The sequence below is a fragment of the Tamandua tetradactyla genome, chromosome 13 (genome assembly GCF_023851605.1).
Source record: "Tamandua tetradactyla isolate mTamTet1 chromosome 13, mTamTet1.pri, whole genome shotgun sequence".
NCBI classification, from domain to species: domain Eukaryota; kingdom Metazoa; phylum Chordata; class Mammalia; order Pilosa; family Myrmecophagidae; genus Tamandua; species Tamandua tetradactyla.
In genome coordinates this window covers 88,491,025-88,510,101 of record NC_135339.1, presented here as the reverse complement: position 1 = coordinate 88,510,101, position 19,077 = coordinate 88,491,025, and the positions used below count along the sequence as shown (strand labels likewise).

General features: G+C 36.3%; 1 protein-coding gene across 2 annotated transcripts in view; it reads right to left on the bottom strand.

Moving 5' to 3' along the window:
- FANK1 (fibronectin type III and ankyrin repeat domains 1) overlaps positions 1-19,077 on the bottom strand; it is a 143,822-nt gene that overhangs the window by 100,724 nt on the left and 24,021 nt on the right. The window lies entirely within an intron of this gene.

The window sequence follows — 19,077 nt, the reverse complement described above, 5'->3', positions numbered from 1 at the left end:
ATAAAAACTAATCAAAATAAGGGAAAACATGTACAAAATGAAATGCCAAATCAAATGAGTAAATAAGCTAACCAGACGTGGACGACCACTCTGTTGCTGCCGATTCTGCAATAGCTAATTGCTTTGTATGCACCATTTCTGTGAGCTGCTCCCATATAGAAAACCAATTTCCTAGATAGAAAACCAATTTTTAACTTTTTGCCAAAATTTGTCTGAAATTGAGACATACAAAAAAATAATTCATATGCATTTTTCACTTTTGCAACAGAATAACATAAGCTCTGGACAACTATACCCCACATTGAACATTTGCAATCAGTTGTATGTCAAAAGAACTTATGCTATGCTGGGAAACATCCATTGAAGTGTTTTGCTGATTTTTTTATTAGGTTGTCTTCTTGAGTTATGAAAATTACATATTACAATGAGTTATACTGTATAAATTATATATTTTAATATATCAATATATACATGTTTTTGCACATACACACATATATATTTACATTCAAGATTCAAATCCTTTGTCGTACACAATTACTGTGAATATTTACTCTAAAACAGTGGCTTGTCCTTTTTGTTTTCTTTATATCTTTCAAAGTGATGATTTTTTTATTTTGATGAAGTCCAATTAATAAATTTGTTTTTTTGCGGTTCATGCCTTTTTGTCCCAAGAAGTCAAAAAAAGTCTTTGCCTACGCCAATGTTGCAAAGATTTCCTCCTATTTTCCTATTTCATGTTTAGCTTTTATATTTAGGTCTGTGATGCATTTCAAGTTCATTTTTGTGCACTATGTAAGGTAAAGATGGAAGTTTGTTTGTTTTTTTTCCCAGTACGGATATCAAGTCATTCCAGTCCCATTTCTGGAAAAGACGTTCTCCCATTGACCTTCTCAGGAAATCAACTGAACATATCTATGTGGGTCTATTTCTAGAATCTTTCTTCTAATTATTTCATAGATTTATGTGTTTTCTTAAGCAATAAGTGGCAACAATTTTTAAATTTCATTTTCTACTTTTTTGTTGCTGTTTAACTGAACTATAGTTGCTTTTGCTATGACATTTATATTTGGACACCTTGCTAAATTGACATGTTCATTCTAATGATTTGTCTGTGTTTTGGATTTTCTACGTATACAATCACATTATCTGTCAATAATGCCAGTTTTAGTTCTTCCTTTACAATCTTTATATCTTTTATTTCCTTACTTTTTCAAATTGCAGTGCCTAGGACTTCCTTTACACGTCTGATAGAAGAGGCACTAGCACACATTTCTGTCTCAATCACATTCCCAGTGGGAAAGCTTTTGATATTGCACACTACAAAATATGGTATTCATTATACATACACACACACACTAACACACACACCCTTTATCAGATAAAGGACAAACTTTTTTCTCTTATTTGCTAAATTTGTACAATAAATGGATATTGCCTTTTACAAAATATTTTTATATCTTTTGCAATGTTAGACTTTTCTCCTTTTTTATATTAATGTGGCAGGGTATACTGATTAATTCTTGAGTGTCAAACCAGTTCATATTCCTAAGACAAACTCAACTTAGTCATAATATATCTTGTGGGTTGAACTGTCCTCCAAAAAGATACGTTGAAATTGTAACCCCACCTCCATACTTGTGACTGTTACCTTATGCAGAAATAGGGTCTTTGCCAATGTGATTAGTTAAGATGATGTCATACTGGATTAGGGTGAACCCCAAACCTAATACGACTGGCATCTTGAAAGAAGAGGAAGAAGATCCAGAGACATGGGGAGAATACCATGTAATGACAGAGGCAGGGACTGGAGCGATGTGTCCATAAGCCAAGGAAGACCAAAGATCGCCGCCCATCATCAAAAGTTAGGAAGAGGTTCAGAAAGATCTTTCCACACATCCTGCAGAGAGAGTATCACCCTGCTGACACCTTGATTCCAGATTCTAGCTGGGGGAACTAAGAGAGAATAAATTTCTGTGGTTTCAAGAGACACAATTTGTGATAATTAGTTACAGTAGCCATAGAAGAGTACTACTACTACTACTACTACTACTACTACTACTACACACACACACACACACACACACTGCGGGATGTGATTTGCTAATATTTTATTTAGAATGCTTATGTGGATGTGTAAGAAAGACGGTCTTACGATTTTTTTTTACATTATCCTTGTTTAATTCAGGTATGAAGGTTTTCTGATATCATAAAACGAGTTGGGAAAGATTCTCCTTTTCCTATTTCCTGGAAAAGTTTACTGGTATAAAATTGGGGTTATCTCAACTTTAATTGCTATGGAAAAGCTCACTTGTAAACTCATCTGGGCCAAGAATTTCTTGGTGAAAAAGTTATTAAATGCAGTTTCTCTATAATTATTTTTTGTTTCTTATTCTATTTCTTATTTGGTTGTGGTTTTTTGGAAACTTGCCTATTTCATTTTAAATCTTTAAATATACTTACAAAGTTTTACATAATATACTCTTATTATCTTTTTAATGTCTCCAGGATAAATAGTGATGTGTAATGATATCCCCTTTTTCATTCTGGAATTTAATTTTTACCTTCCCTCTTTTCCTTGAGCACTATTTTTAGAGGTCTTTCAAATGTATTACTCATTTCAATGAATCTTTAAATATACTTACAAAGTTTTACATAATATACTCTTATTATCTTTTTAATGTCTCCAGGATAAATAGTGATGTGTAATGATATCCCCTTTTTCATTCTGGAATTTAATTTTTACCTTCCCTCTTTTCCTTGAGCACTATTTTTAGAGGTCTTTCAAATGTATTACTCATTTCAATGAATCTTTAAATATACTTACAAAGTTTTACATAATATACTCTTATTATCTTTTTAATGTCTCCAGGATAAATAGTGATGTGTAATGATATCCCCTTTTTCATTCTGGAATTTAATTTTTACCTTCCCTCTTTTCCTTGAGCACTATTTTTAGAGGTCTTTCAAATGTATTACTCATTTCAATGAACAAATATTGTTGATTTTTATGTAATACCTTTGTTTTCTATTTCATTATTTTCTCTTTTTACATTTATGTTTTCCATCCATTTTTCTTTTTTGTACCAAATAAACATTTATTGCTTTAGTCTCACACATAAGTTGAAATTTTAAAATATTAATTACCATCTATTTTCAGCACCCTGCAGTAATGACATTCCTTTGTTCTTCCTCATGAAAAAACATTTTTAAAATTTGTACATTTAGTCACTATCGTTATACACTCTAGGCATTCCTAGATTATACCATCTCAATCTTTATTGTCTATCTTCCTTTCTGATTTCATTTATACCCCCAGCCCTCCTCCCTCTATCATTCTCACATTCAGCTTCATTCAGTGTTTTAACATAATTGTATTACAGTTAGGTAGTATTGTGCTGAGTTTTTACATTCAGTCCTGTTGCACAATCTGTATTCTTTCAGCTCCAATTACCCAATATCTTACCCTACTTCTATCTCCTGATGGTCTCTGTTACCAACGAAATATTCCAAGTTTATTCACTAATGTCAGTTCATATCGTGAGACCATACAGTATTTGTCCTTTTGTTTTTGGCTAATCTCACTCAGTACAATGTCCTTAAGGTCCATCCATGTTGTTATATACTTCATAACTTTATTCTTACAGCTGCATATTCCATCATATGTATACGCCACAGTTTGTTTAGCCACCCATCGGCTGATGGATAGTCTGGCTGTTTCCATCTCTTGGTAATTGCAAATAATGTTGCTATACACACTGGTGTGTAAATGTCCATTTGTGTCCTTGCCCTCATGTCCTTTGAGTAGAGACAGCATATAGATGGGTCCTGCTTTTTAATCCATTCTGCCAGTCTATATCTTTTGATTGGGGAGTTTAATCCATTAACATTTAGTGTTATTATTGCCCGGGTAATACTTTCTTCTACCATTTTGCCTTTTGGATTTTATATGTCATATCTAATTTTCCTTCTTTTTACCTTTACTCATAGTCTTCCTTTCTATACTCTTCTCCACATCTCTCTTCTGTCATTTCGTATCTGTAGTGCTCCCTTTAGTATTTCTTGCAGAGCTGGTCTCTTGGTCACAAATTCTCTCAGTGATTTTTTTTGTCTGAAAATGTTTTAGTTTCTCCCTCATTTTTGAAGGACAGCTTTGCTGGATATAGAATTCTTGGTTGGCAGTTTTTCTCTTTTAATAATTTAAATATATCATCCCACTGTCTTCTCGCCTCCATGGTTTCTGCTGAGAAATCTACACATAGTCTTATTGGGCTTCCCTTGTATGTGACAGATTGCTTTTCTCTTGCTGCTTTCAAGATTCTCTCTTTCTCTTTGACCTCTGACATTCTGATTAGTAAATGTCTTGGAGTACATCTATTTGGCTCTATTTTCTTTGGGGAATGCTGCACTTCTTGGATCTATAATTTTAAGTCTTTCATAAGAGTTGGGAAATTTTCAGTGATAATTTCTTCCATTAGTTTTTCTCCTCCTTTTCCCTTCTCTTCTCCTTCTGAGACACCTAAAACATGTATATTTGTGCACTTCATATTGTCATTCAATTCCCTGAGTCCCTGCTCATATTTTTCCCTATAATTTTTTCTTTTCGGATTTCAGATGTTCCATCTTCCAGTTCACTAATCCTATCTTCTGCCTCTTGAAGTCTACCATTGTAGGTTTCCATTGTTTTTTCATCTCTTCTACTGTGACTTTCATCCCCATAAGTTCTGTGATTTGTTTTTTCAGACTTTCAGTTTCTTCTTTTTGTTCTTTCCTTGCCGTCTTTATATCCTCCCTCAATTCACTGATTTGGTTTTTGATGAGGCTTTCCATGTCTGTTCGTATATTCTGAATTAATTGTTTCAGCTCCTGTATCTCATTTGAATTGTTGGTTTGTTACTTTGACTGGGCCATATCTTCAGTTTTCCTAGTGTGATGTTATTTTTTGCTGGTGTGTAGGCATTTAATTGCCTTAATTAGTTTATTCTGGAGATTGCTTTCACTTCTTTTACCGAGGGTTTTCTTGCTGGATGACTTTGTTGTCTATCTGTTCTTTGACATTCAGTTCAGCTTTTTCTGGACCTCTAGCTTAGGTTTTGTTTAACAGAGGAGAAATTTTCAGTTCTTCTTGTTTCTTCCCCTGCGTGTATGGTGCCTTCCCCCACCCCCCACCCTTAGACACCCTTAGAGGGTCTACTTAGGTATTATAGACCCCAGCCGGATTTTCCCAAACTGACCTCCTATCAGGAGGAAAGAGTCACCTGCATCAGTGTTCCCTGAGGGTGAGACCCAGCAGGTCGAAAGACTTTCCTGTGAAGTCTCTGGGTTCTGTTTTTCTTATCCTACCAAGTGTGTGGTGCTTGTCTGCCAGCAGGTCCCACCAGCATAAGATGATGCGGTACCTTTAACTTTGGCAGACTCTCCCTGCTGGGGAGGTGGTAGAGACAGAGGAGAGGTTGTAGGCTGGTTTTAAGGGCTTCAAATTACCAAGCCCTGGTATGTTTTGAATATGTTTTGAAGCCATATTATTGGGTTATTCTAGTTTGCTTGAGGGAGGGATTCCACCTGAGTTGGGGTTCACCCCTCCCCTAAGAAAGGCACAGGTTCCTGATCAGCCCTCCAACAAGCTTGTTTCTGCCTATGCCTGGGGCAGTTGCAGCCTGAGAAGCCCTGCCACTATATCCAAAGGCAGTCAAGCCTTGTAGAAACACAGCCACAAAAACCTGTTTCCTTTTTTTTTTTCTCTCTTTTTATGTCAGCCCTGCCCCATTGGCGCTGGGGCAAAAATGAGAGATCTCCACTTTGACCAGGTTCACCTGAGCTGGGAGCCTATTTTTAGTAGCTGAATTTGTTAATTCCACAATTGGCATTTGGTTGGGCTCAGCCCCTGCTGCTGGTAAAGTCTCTTTCCTTTCCCCTCTGGGAAGCAGCCTGTGGGGAAGGGGTGCCGGCTGCCGCAGCTTGGGGAACTCACGGTTCTGGGGGGGGCTCGCAACTGGTTCAGCTGGCCCAAGTTGGGGTACGCTGTGTGTCCGGTCACTGACATGGCCCTAGGAGCTGTTCTGTACTGTTTCTGGTTATTTAGTAGTTTTTCTGGAGGATGAACTAAAACATGCACATTGCTAAGCTGCCATCTTGGCCCACAAGTCTCCCATTTTTCTTAAATTTAATTTTCTATTTGTTTTCCAATTTCTTGAGATATTTATTTAGGTAATTGATTTTCAATGCTTCCTCTTTGGAATACAGCATTTAAGCTTATACATTTATCTCTAGAAACAACTTTAGCTGCACCTCAAAAAGCTTTATATAGGGTGGGCCACGGTGACTCAGCAGGCAGGAATACTTGCCTGCAATGCCAGAGGACCCGGGTTCGATTTCCGGTGCCTGCCCATATAAAAAAAAAAAAAGCTTTATATAAAATGAAAAATCATGGAACTGTAAGCCATACCAAACTTTAAAATCTCTTCTATAACTACTTGTTAAAGTGTAGTTGGAGATTTATTCCTTTTTTACATATATATATATTTCACAATAAAAAAAAAGTTAAAAAAAAGAAAGCTGTATATATATTCATCATTATTCTATTCAAACTACTTCTTAATTTTCTTTAAAGTTTCCACTTTGACCCACATATTATTTGGAAGTTTATCATTTCATTTCCAATAGTTTAAATTTTGATTTTTAAAATTGATTTATATTTTAATTTCACTCAGCTCAGAGATCACTGAATGATTTCAGTATTTGAAGGTTTCATGACTCGCTTTTAGCCTTGTGTATGTTCAACATTGTTATGTTTCATGTGCAACTGAAAACTGGGTATTCTATTGTTGCTGAGTATAGTATTATATATTCGTAAATTAGGCTAAGATTGCTAATCATATCATTCAAATTTCTACTTTTATTAAGCTCTTCTTTGCCCATCCTATTGACTAGTGAGAGAGCTGTTAACATCTTCCACTATGATTGTGTATTTGTCTCTTTCCCTATTAAGTCCCACCAATATTGCTTTATATGTTTTGAAGCCATATTATTGAGTTATTCTAGTTTGCTAGCTGCTGGAATGTGATATATCAGAAACAGAACAGCTTTTAAAAAGAGGAATTTATTAAGTTGCAAGTTTACCATTCTAAGGCCATAAAAAATGTCCGAATTAAAGCAAGTCTATAAAAATGTCCAAATTAAAGCACCAACAAGAGGTTACCTTCATTCAAGAAAGGCCGATGATGTTCAGGGTTTCTCTCTCAATTGGAAAGGGACATGGCAAACATGGTGATTGTCTGCTAGCTTCCTCTCCAGGTTTCTAATTTCATGAAGCTCCTTCTTCATCTCCAAAGGTGTCTGATGCCTGGGCTCTTGTGTCTCTGGTGGCTATCAAGCTTTCTCCAAAATGTTTCTTCTTTGAAAGGATTTCAGTAAACTAATCAAGACCCCACCTGGAATGAGTGGAGTCACATCTCCCTCTAATCAAAGGTTAAAACCCACAATTGGGCATCATATCTCCATGAAGATAATCTAATCAAACTTCCAACCTACAGTATAGAATAGGGATTAAAAGAAACAACTGCCTCCACAAGATGGATTGGGGTTAAAACATGGCTTTTCTAGGGTACATAATTCTTTCCAACCTGCAAATAGGTGTATAGAGATTTAGAGCTGTTATGTCTTCCTGGTAAAACAGTAACATTTTAATAGTGAAATATGCTTCCAATCTCCAGCAGTGCTCCTAGATTTAAGGTATTTTTACTAATAATAGAACTGCTACCCATACTTTCTTCTGGCAGTGCAGAGTATATTTTCCCTTCTTTTACTTTTAATCTTTCTTTGTTCTTTTTAATTTGAGGGTTTGCCCTCAAGTCATTTTAAAAAACAGTCATTAGAAAACAAAAAAATCTCCTACTCCTCTTTACCTCTTTCAAGTGTCAACTGCTGCTCAGGGTTCACCTACCTTTGTGGTTGCTCTCCAGTAATTTCAAATAGGAGTTTCTTTTTATCTTGTTCAGATTTAACAGATATCTGTAGGACAGGTAGCCAATAGCAGCTGCTCAGATCTACTGGAAGTGAAACATTTTGTCTTCATTTCTGAAGGATATTTTGGATATGTTTCTTTCTTTGCCTGATAATTTCTCAGTAAATGACAAGACCCTGGTATGTAAAAAATTGTAGGGACCTAAGATGACATTATCAGTTGTAAACAGACCAGATGGAAATCTCTGTCATTAGGAAGTGCATATGCTAGTAAGGAGAAATGGAAAGTAAAAAAATAATTTTCTTTAGTACTTTGAAGATATTTTTTCACTGTCTTAGCTTCCATTGTTATTTTTAAAAGTCCTATTGTCACTATAATGGCTGTTTTTTTGTAGAGCATGGCATTGCATTATTATGGTTTTAAGATCCTTTATCTTGTGTATTTCACTACACCATGTCTAAGTAGGGATTTATTTATTCTTCCTGCTTGTAATTTGTTGAGCTTTTTAAATTTGTACATATGGCTTTCTGCAGTTCTGGAAAATTCTCTGCCGCTACCTCTTTAAACTTAGCTTTACTTAAATTACCCCTATTCTCTGTTTCTGGTACTCCAATTAAACGTGGTTTACACTTGTTCATTCTATTCTTCCCATATCTCAACTTCTCTTTAATGCTTGTCTTCTCTTTGTCTCCATATAGTATATTATTTATTACAGTGTTTGTATTTTTCAGTTCATGAATTTTCTCTTCAGCTGTGTCTAAACTCTAGTCCACTGAGAATTTAACAAATAAACAAAACTGAAATTTTAAAAGTTCAACTGGTTTCTTTGAGTTCTTCCAAGTAATTCCAAATTGCTTACTTTGATTACATTCTTTATATCTTTAAATATTGTATAAATAACTATTCCATATTCTGTACTGAAAATCACACTACCCACCATCTTTAGGTTCCTAAATATGTTTGTTGTTTCTGCAAGCTCTCACATATGATGGCTTGTATTTTTAACAGCTTGCTGATCTTTAATTGTAAACTCACACGTTTTTACTGTTAATCTAACAGGAACCTATAGGCAAAATGAGGGATTTGTGTGCTTCTGAAGGGACCCAGGAGATACTAATAACCTGGAGTGGCTTCAACCCTACCTCACGGTTCAGATTCCCTCCTCTTACTGCTGGTCCAAGGTTTAGTAGCTGATCATAGCAGTGAGACCCTATTCTTCTGCTTGCTTAATGCTCATTGCTTACATTTCTCACCCATCTCACAGAGAAGGACATAGTCTTTGGAAATTTGCTCTACTTCCTGTGAACCAAGCAATGCATTAGTCATAACCAGTATGTAGTTATTTCATAATGGAAAAGAACACCCTTCCAAATATCTCATTTGGCGAGTGCTGGGAACAGAATTATATTAAATTTTACCCAGCTATATTACTAAATAAGCAATGTTAATACATACTAAATAAGTAAATTGTAATGGTTTGTCAGTTCTCTAATTTTCTAGCTAAATACTCAAATCACTGCCAAACAATGAAAAATTTATCTCCTCCCTTCCGAATTTTATTTCTATTGTTTTCTCTTCTCTATTAGCTATTACCATGATAGTAAAAAATGATTAACAATAGTGGATATTCTTGTCTTGACCCTGACTTCAATGAGAATGCTTCTAGGTATTGCCCCCTTAAGCATGATGCTGGCATTTAGTGAAACATATATAATTTAGTAATGTTAAAGAATCATCCATGTTTCCCTATTTTATTAAAAGTATTTTAAATTTGGAAAGAATGTTGAACTTTATCAAATGATTTTTCATTATTTTTGTGCTAGTTTGAAATTCTTATGTACCCCTGAAAAGCCATGTTCTTTTAATCTAATCTTGTGGGGGCAAATCTATTACGGGTGGGATCTTTGATTAGGTTGTTTCCACACAGATGTGACGCAGTCCATTCAAGGTGGGTCTTAGTCTGCTTACTGGAGTCCTCCAAGAGAGGGACATTTTGGAGAGGACAGAGACATCTGGAGATGCAGAAGAAGAATATACCAGGACATGCCAGAAGGGACCCATCAGCAGACATAGTCATATGCCTTCCCAAGTGACAGAGAAACCTGGCTGTCAGCTGTCTTTCCTCTGACAAGGTATCTTTTCCTTGGTGCCTTAATTTTGACACTTTCACAGCCTTAGAATTTGTAACTTGTAACTTAATAAATCCTCTTTATAAAAGCCATTCATTTCTGGTATATTGCATACCAGCAGTTTTAGCAAACCAAAAACAATTCTTTTTTCAGTTTAATGTCAATAGATTTCCTATTATGGACCCATCAGTGACAAATTGGTAAGTTAGTATCCTTAATTTAAGAGAAATGGGCATTAGATTAGTCATCAAATAGAACTTGAGATGATCTGAAATTTTTTCTTCAATTACTTTATTTCAAAAGTATTCATTTCTATAGGAAGCTGAAAACAATACAATGGACACTTGCATATCCTTCACCTCCATTCACCAATTGTTAAAATGTTGCCACATTCTCTTTACTTCTCTCAATACCTATATGTGTCCTTTGTTTTGTTGATGAACCACTTGAAAGTTAACAGATATAATACTTCTCATCTACATACTTCGGCATGAATTTTCTAAGAGTTACATTCTCCTATATAACTCAATTATCAACTAAAATTAATATGTACTCCATATTCAAATATCACCAATTGTCACATTAATGTCCTTTTTACATAAGATTTTTTTTCAATCCATTAAGGATTCAATGAAGAATTACAAAATACACTTAACTAGTATGTCCTTTTAGTCTCCTTTCTTATAGAATAGATCCCCTTCTCTTATCTTTGAAGCCTGTCACTTTGTAGAAAGTGTCACAATTTAGATTTATCTGATTACATACTCATAACTATATTTAGATTGAACTTTTTCAGTAGAAAAAAAAATACATAGATGTTGTGCACTTCTGATTGCATAATATTAGATGGCACCATTATTGGTGATGCTAAGTTTGACCACTTTGTTTTAGCATTGCTTGCTAGATCTCTCCATTGGAAATATATTACCATTATCCTTTTTCAAAAAGAATTGTGGTAAAATAATGCAAAATTTTACATTTTATTCATTTAAAGTATACAGTCCAGTGGCATTAATAAATCATAATGTAGTACTGCCATCACCAGCATCCATTACCAAAACTTTTCCATTACCTCAAACAGAAACTCTATACCAAGTGTTAATTCCTCATTCCCCACCCCACCACTGGTAATCTGTATTCTAATTTCTGGTACTATAACTTCTCATATTCTAATAATTTTATATAAGTGAGATCATACAATATTTGTCCTTTGGCATCTTGCTCATTTCACTCAATATGATGCCTGCAGGGTTCATCCACGTTTTAGCACATATCAGCATTTCATCTCTCTTTACAGCTGAGTAATATTCCATTGTGTTGATGTACCACATTTTGTTTATTCAATCTGTTGATGAACACTTGGGCTGCTTCCACTTCCTAGCTATTATGAATAATGGTGCTGTGAAAATTTGGTGTCCAAGTATCTGTTCAAGTTACTGTTTTCAATTCTTTGAGGCACATACCTAGAAGTGAAATCACTGGGTCATTCTGTTTAATTTTTTGAAGAAATGCTATACTATTTTCTACAATGGCTAAGCCATTTTACATGCTCATCAGCAATGTATAAGAGTTACAATTTCTTTGCATCCTCACTAACACTTATTTTTGGCTTTTTAAATAACAGCCATTCTAGTGGGTATGAAGTGGTACCTCAATGTGGTTTTGATTTGCATATCCCTAATAACTAATGATGTTGAGCATTTTTTTAATGTACATATTGGCCATTTGTACATCTTGTTCAAAGAAATGTCTACTCAAGTCCTTTCCCCATGTTTTTAGTTGGGTTGTCTTTTTGTTGTTGACTGTAGGAGTTCTTTTTATATTTTGGATATTAAACCCTCATCAGATATATTATTTCCAAATATTTTCCCATTCTACAGGTTATCTTTTCATTTTCTTGATAATGTCTTTTGATGCATAAAAGCTTTTAATTTTGAGGAAGTACAATTAACTATTTTTTCTTTTGTTGCTCATGCTTTGTGTATCATAGTTAAAACAACACTGCCAAATCCAACATCATGAAGATCTTCCCCTGTCTTCTTCTAAGAGTTTTATGGTTTTAGCTCTTATGTTTAGGTTAATTAATCCATTTTGAGTTAATTTTTGTATATTGTATATTCAAAATATACAAGTATATGGTATATAAATTTGTAGTATGGATATTCAAAAAGCATGAGACTTCCAACTTCACCTTCCTTTTTTTGCATGTGGACAGTCATTTTTCACAGCACCGTTTTTTTAAAGAGACTATTTATTGCCTCATTTAATGTATTTGGCACTCTTGTCAAAAATCAGACCTAAATAAATGAAGACAGAATTTAACAAATGAGAATGACTTCTAAATTGTTATATTGATATTTCTGTTGGTCTCTAGTTGGTCTCCAGTGTCTGAGTAGCTAGAGGTAAAAATGAAAAATTGTGGAAGTGTAACCCATACGAAACTTTAAAATCTGTTCCAGAACTACTTATTAAATTGTATTTGAAAATTTATTGCTTTTTTGCATATATGTTATGCTTCACAATTTCAAAAATGTTTTTTTTTTTTTTTTTTTTTTTAAAGGAAAGACAGAGAGAAGGAAGGAAGGATAGAAGGAAGGAAGGAAGGAAGAAAGGGAAACATTTTTAAACATTTTCTTGTTTTATTGTATTCTGTTTCTCCGTTTTTGTTACATGGGCTGGGGCCGGGAATCGAACCGAGGTCCTCCGGCATAGCAGGCAAGCACTTTGCCCGCTGAGCCACCGCGGCCCGCCCTTCAAAAATGTTTTTAAAAAATCATTGGAGGTTTATTTCTGGACTCTCAATTCTATCACATTGGACAATATGTCTACCTTTATGCCAGCACCATACTATTTTGATTACAGTAAGTTTGTAGTAAATTTCATATTCAAAAAGCATAAGACTTCCAACATTTTTTTTTTCAAGATTTCTTAGGCTATTCAGGAGTGCATGCGATTCCATATAAATTAAGGGATAGTTTTTCCACTTCTGAAATGAAATCCTGAAGGCAACTGTGCTGCATCTGTAGATCACTTTGGTAGTATTGACAAATTAACATTATTAAGTCTTCCAATCCATGAACACGGGATGTCTTTTCGTTCATTTAGGTCTTATTTCAGCAGGGTTTTGAAGTTTGGGGAATACAAGTTTTTCATCTCCTTGGTTAAATTTATTCCTAGATATCCTATTCTTTTAGATGCTATTGTAATTGGAATTGTTTTCTTAATTTCCATTTGGGATTGCTAATTGCTAGAGTACAGAAACAACTGATTATTGCATGATGATCTTAACTCTACTGGATTCATTTATTAGTTCTAATGGCTTCCTTGGGGATTCTTTGGTAGTTTCTATATAGAAATCATGTCAACTGCAAAAAGAGATAGTTTTACTTCTTCCTTTCCAATTTGGATGGCTTTTCTTTATTTTTCTGGCCTAATTGCTCTGGCTAGAACTTCTAATACAATGTTGAACTGCAGTAGTGAAAGCAGGCCATTATCCTCTTAATGCTCAAATTATCCAAAATTTCTCCAGTGGAAGACCTTTCAAGCTGATCCCTATATCCTTTTAACATGTCCCTATCAATTTTTAAACACTATCACACTCTTCTGGTACATCTGGATGTTCTGGTCCCAACACTAGATTCATTCAATCCTCTAAGCCATTTCCCCAAGGTCTTTTTTTTTTTTTTTTTTTTTTTTTTTTTAAAAGGAAAGACAGAGAGAAGGAAGGAAGGATAGAAGGAAGGAAGGAAGGAAGGAAGAAAGGGAAACATCTTTTAAACATTTTCTTGTTTTATTGTATTCTGTTTCTCCGTTTTTGTTACATGGGCTGGGGCCGGGAATCGAACCGAGGTCCTCCGGCATAGCAGGCAAGCACTTTGCCCGCTGAGCCACCGCGGCCCGCCCTCCCCAAGGTCTTTTAATGGGAAATGTATTTTGATACCAAGATCTTGGCAGTAAGTATGTTCATTCCTCCAGTCTGGTTTCTAGGATTTTTTTTTTTTTAATCATGATTTTGCCTGTTAATTTCCAGTCCAACATGACCATATTTTTCTTCCGTGTCCCTCCTTCCACATTCATATATCCCTGCTTTCACAGTGGGAATCCTTGTTCCTAACAGTTTTAACATATTTTCTCAGTTGCCTGTTTTCACAATACACACAAACAGCATCAAAAACCACTATTAGACATCAGCTAGTTCCATCTCCCTACCCCTTATTATTGACAGCCCTTCCAATGTGAAAAAGTTAGAATGGGCATAGCCCAAATACCCATAAAGGGTGGGAGAAAGGTCAAAGGTGCTGGTGGAGTTATACAAAGAGAGTAGGGTTTGAGAATTGAGTATGATTACTGAATCATTATTTGATACTTCTTTTATTCTCCATTATCTTAGAGGAGGTAGAAGTAAAAACCTAAAACTGTGGAATTATAACCCATGCCAAACTCTGAAATCTGGTCTACAACTAATTGTTGTGCTGTGCTTTGAAATTTATTGCTTTTTGCACAACAAAAGAAAAAAATGATAAAAATTATAAATTCCTTCTGGCCTCCAATGTTCTGGAGGAGCTAGAAGGAAAAATCTGAGATGATGGTATGGTGGCCCATGACAAACTCTAGGATCTGGGCTATAATTACTTGTTGAAGAGTGCTTTGAAAACTTTTTGCTTTTTTTCTTTCTTTGCTTTGTATATATGTTGTGTTAGACAAGAAAAAAAGAAAGAAAATTAAAAAAAAAAAAAAAAAAAAAAAACACTATCAGGGGGTACAAGTGGTAGAATTCTCACCTGCCATGCAGGAGACCTAGGTTCAAGTCCCGGACCAGGTACTCTCCCTACCCACCCACCCTGACCCCCCTCCCCCCAAAAAAGTTTAACAAATGGTGCTGCAATAACGGGATAGTCACATGGAAAAAGAATGAAATGTGACCCCCACCATACAGCGCACACACACACACACACACAAAAATACTATCAACAACAAATTCACTAAATAACATCCAATAATTTTTTACATTCTGTCTTTATTTCATTAGAGTGTAGAGTCAAATGATATGTTGAAAGTTTAAATTATTTTCCCTGAATTGTTTCTTAATAATTTGACAAAGTTAAGAGCTCTTGCTTCTGTGTTTAGGTTTAATTTTTTTCAAACCCAGTGAATTTAATTTTATGTTTTGAGTATTTAAAACATTTACATGGCTTAATATCTAGTTGTTAATATACCTTTAGGTAGTCTTAAATTTTCAGTTTTTTACCTGTCCCTTCCACCTTGTTCTCATCTATCTCACACACTGTGGGTATCTAACTAGATTAGTATTTATCTTTTTGCTTATGCTTGCAAATATAAATATACAAACACACAAAAAGGTCGCATGCTTTTGAACTTGCTTTTCTCACTATCTTAGAAATCACTCCATAACACTTCATGCAGATCAACTTCATCCCCCCCCCCGCCCCGCCCCACCTGCATGGGCAGGCACCAGGAATTGGACCCGGGTCTCCAGCATGGCAGGCACGAATTCTACCTGCTGAGCCACTGTGCCCCACCCAGCCTCACTCTTTTTTGTTGTTTTTATTTTTGTTCTTACAGTTTCATGGTACTCTACTGTGTGGATATACCATAGTTTATTCAACCAGAGCTCTGTGGACGGGAAATACCCTGACATTTTAAAACTCATACACGAAAGAAACTCGATAGAGGGCTCCCCAAATTTGACAACAACTCTGAAATATACACAGCAATACCAAAAAACAAGTTGTAAAGCAGAATTTCTCCAAACTGTCAACAATAAAAAAATATATAGTGATATCAATTAACCATGAGATACCACTTCACAGACACTAGAAAAGCTAAGACTAAAAACCAAAACTAAAGCAAGTGTTAGCGAAAATGTGAAGTGAATGTAACTCCACACACTGCTGGTGAGAATGGAAATTGCAACTGTGAACAGCTATTTGTTAAAGTCGGTCCCATGCATACCTTATGTTGTGGCTTGGAGTTGCATGCCCCAGAAAAACGTGTTTTTAAATCTTAATCCATTCCCATGGGTATGAACTCATTGGAAATAGGACCTTGTGATGAGGTTACTGCAGTTAAGGTGTGGCCCAGCTGAATCAGGGCGAGTCTTAACCCCAATAATGGAGGCTTTATAAAAAAGACCACAGAGACGGAAGCCACCGAGAGCAGCCAGAAGCTGAAGTCAATGGAAGAGAAAGGAGAAGACGCTGCTGTGTATGTGCACTGCCATGAGACAGAAAGACCAAAGACCAAGGACTGCCAGCAGCCTGCCCCAGGATGTCGCATTCCTCAGGGAGAAAGCATTGCTTTGCCCATGCCTTGGTTCAGTACTTCTCCCAGCTTCAAAACCATGAGCTAATCAATTCCTACTGTTTAAGCCAACCAATTGTATGGGTATTTGTTTCAGCAGCTAGGAAACTAAAACCCCCTATAATCCAACAATTCTACTCTTAGTTATATACCTGACAGGTATGCAATCATATGTTCACCAAGAGAAATATGCTAGAATATCCATAGCAGCATTATTCATAGTGGCCCAAAACTAGAATAAGTGAATAGTTGTATATTTATACAGTGGAATACTATTGGGTAATGAGAATGAAGAATCTGCAACTATATACAACAATATGGATGAATCTTACAAATGTCATCTTGGTGAAAATAAGCCAGATCCCAACAAGTTCATTCTGTATAGTACCATTTATAGAAAGCTCAAAACAGGCAAAACCAACCTATGCCATAAGAAGTCAGGGCAGTGGTCACTCTTGGCAGACTGGACGCTGCACTGGAAAGGAGCGTGATGAGGGCTTCTAGAGTCCCGGCTTCTTGATCCGAGTTCTGAAGCCTCTGGTGTATTCATGCCATAAAAATACAGCCAGACAGACACTTACAGTATGTACATTTTTTGGTAAATACATTGTACCTCAACAAAAAGTATTTTAAGGCCTAGTTAACTAATGGGTAAAAAAAAAAAAAAATCACTAAACTCAAATATCTAAAAACAAGTGGAAGACCTATAACGGAAATGAGGATGACTATATTAGATTCACACATGTTGAGTTATCAACTCACAATTACAATCTTCTGAAGCCTGATGTTTGAATTTAAAAATTAATAGCATTTAGTAACCTACTTTAGATGCTTATTTCAATATAGTTATATTCTGATGTACACACTAACAAATAAAATAGATGCTGCAGGGAGAAGCACCTGCTTTTTCTGTGGTTTGGAAATGTACTGTCAAGTGGGCTAACAATTGGCTGGATCCAGAGAGGTGCATTCAGAGAAGGTAAAGGAAGTATGCCAACCTTTCTTTTGCTGGTGGCCCTCATTTACATAAAAACATACCTGCAGTTACTATAAAATACAGTGAGAAAGCCATGCAAGAAGGCTTAAATTTTAGACTAAAGAAAAAAAATCTAATAACTATATTAATGGAGAAACTGATCTATTCTAGTCACAAAATCCACTACAAAAATATTATTATACGGGGGCGGGCCGCGGTGGCTCAGCGGGCAAAGTGCTTGCCTGCTATGCCGGAGGACCTCGGTTCGATTCCCGGCCCCAGCCCATGTAACAAAAACGGAGAAACAGAATACAATAAAACAAGAAAATGTTTAAAGATGTTTCCCTTTCTTCCTTCCTTCCTTCCTTCTATCCTTCCTTCCTTCTCTCTGTCTTTCCTTTAAAAAAAAAAAAAAAAAAAAAAAAATATTATTATACTTAGAAGTGATGCAAAAACATGCAGTCAAAAATACGGAAAATATTACAGAAATACATCAAGCAATTAGTAAAAATATAATTTTTCTGGTTTTATGACATTTGTGGTATTTTTCAGCTTTATATCTTTTAATTAGTCATGTTTATCATTCTAAATAAATATATACCTTTATAACCAATTTTATGTTTATAATTTGCATTCTTTTTCTTAAAGACGGCAGCTCCCCAGATTTCTTTAAAACCTACAAAACCTTGCTGTACCCTGACCGGGATTTAAGTTCACAGCCAGCCCTCAGTTTCTTATCATGTTGAATATAGATCCAGAGGGCAGGGCTGTCACTCATTTTAGAAAGTCATCCATATAACCATTTGTCAAATATTGTTAAAGGGCTTACGTGTCAGGCATCAGCTCAGCTCTGGGGTGACAGTGATGAAAAATACAGGCATGGCCCTGACCTCCCGAAGCTGACAGCTCAGTGGGGCACAGCAATAAAGCATTGGATAATGCCCCAATTATAAACTATGATAATGCAGTGAGGGCGGATTATACAGCAAACTATCACAGAGTAAAACAGGATGACTTCCAGCAAAGGAGTAAATCCTGGGCAAAAAATGCCCCATGGCAGAGATCTCTCTCAGACTCGAAAGAGATCTTTGGTGAAACAAGCAGTGAGACAGAAAAGTTCTGCGCACACACCCAGGCTGAGGAGACTGGGATGCAGAGAGCACATTCCCACTTCAGCCCGAGGCAGCACTGAGCAGACCCAGTGCTGGGATCAGCAAGGGTGGCATGCCTGCAGCACCAGCACCCACCGTACCTGGCTGCAGCAACTGGTCATTCCAACAGCAGAGCCTGGGTGGTGAAGACTGGGATGGAACCCTGGTCTTGCCACCTCCCAGCTACCTGAAACATACCTCTTCTTTATCTGCAGAAAGGGTCGAGTGGCTGAGTTACTGGAGAAGCTGGTAAGTGCTCTGCAAAGCGATCCTTAAATGGCAGATGCACTCATAGGGCTCCAACTCCTCCTCTTCCCCTTGTTCTCTTCCCTCCTCTTGGTTCTGGGCCAGGCTTCATTCATCCACCCCAACTCCGTCCCAGCAGATAGCCAGGCATCCCTGAAGCCCTCTCTGCCTGCCCAACACTGCCACCCGGTGTCCAAAGCCAGATTCCCTGACCCAGCGCTGTCAGGCAGATGCTGCTACCTGACAGCCTGCCAGGATTACCTGGGCACCCACATGCACAGCCTGCCCCACTGT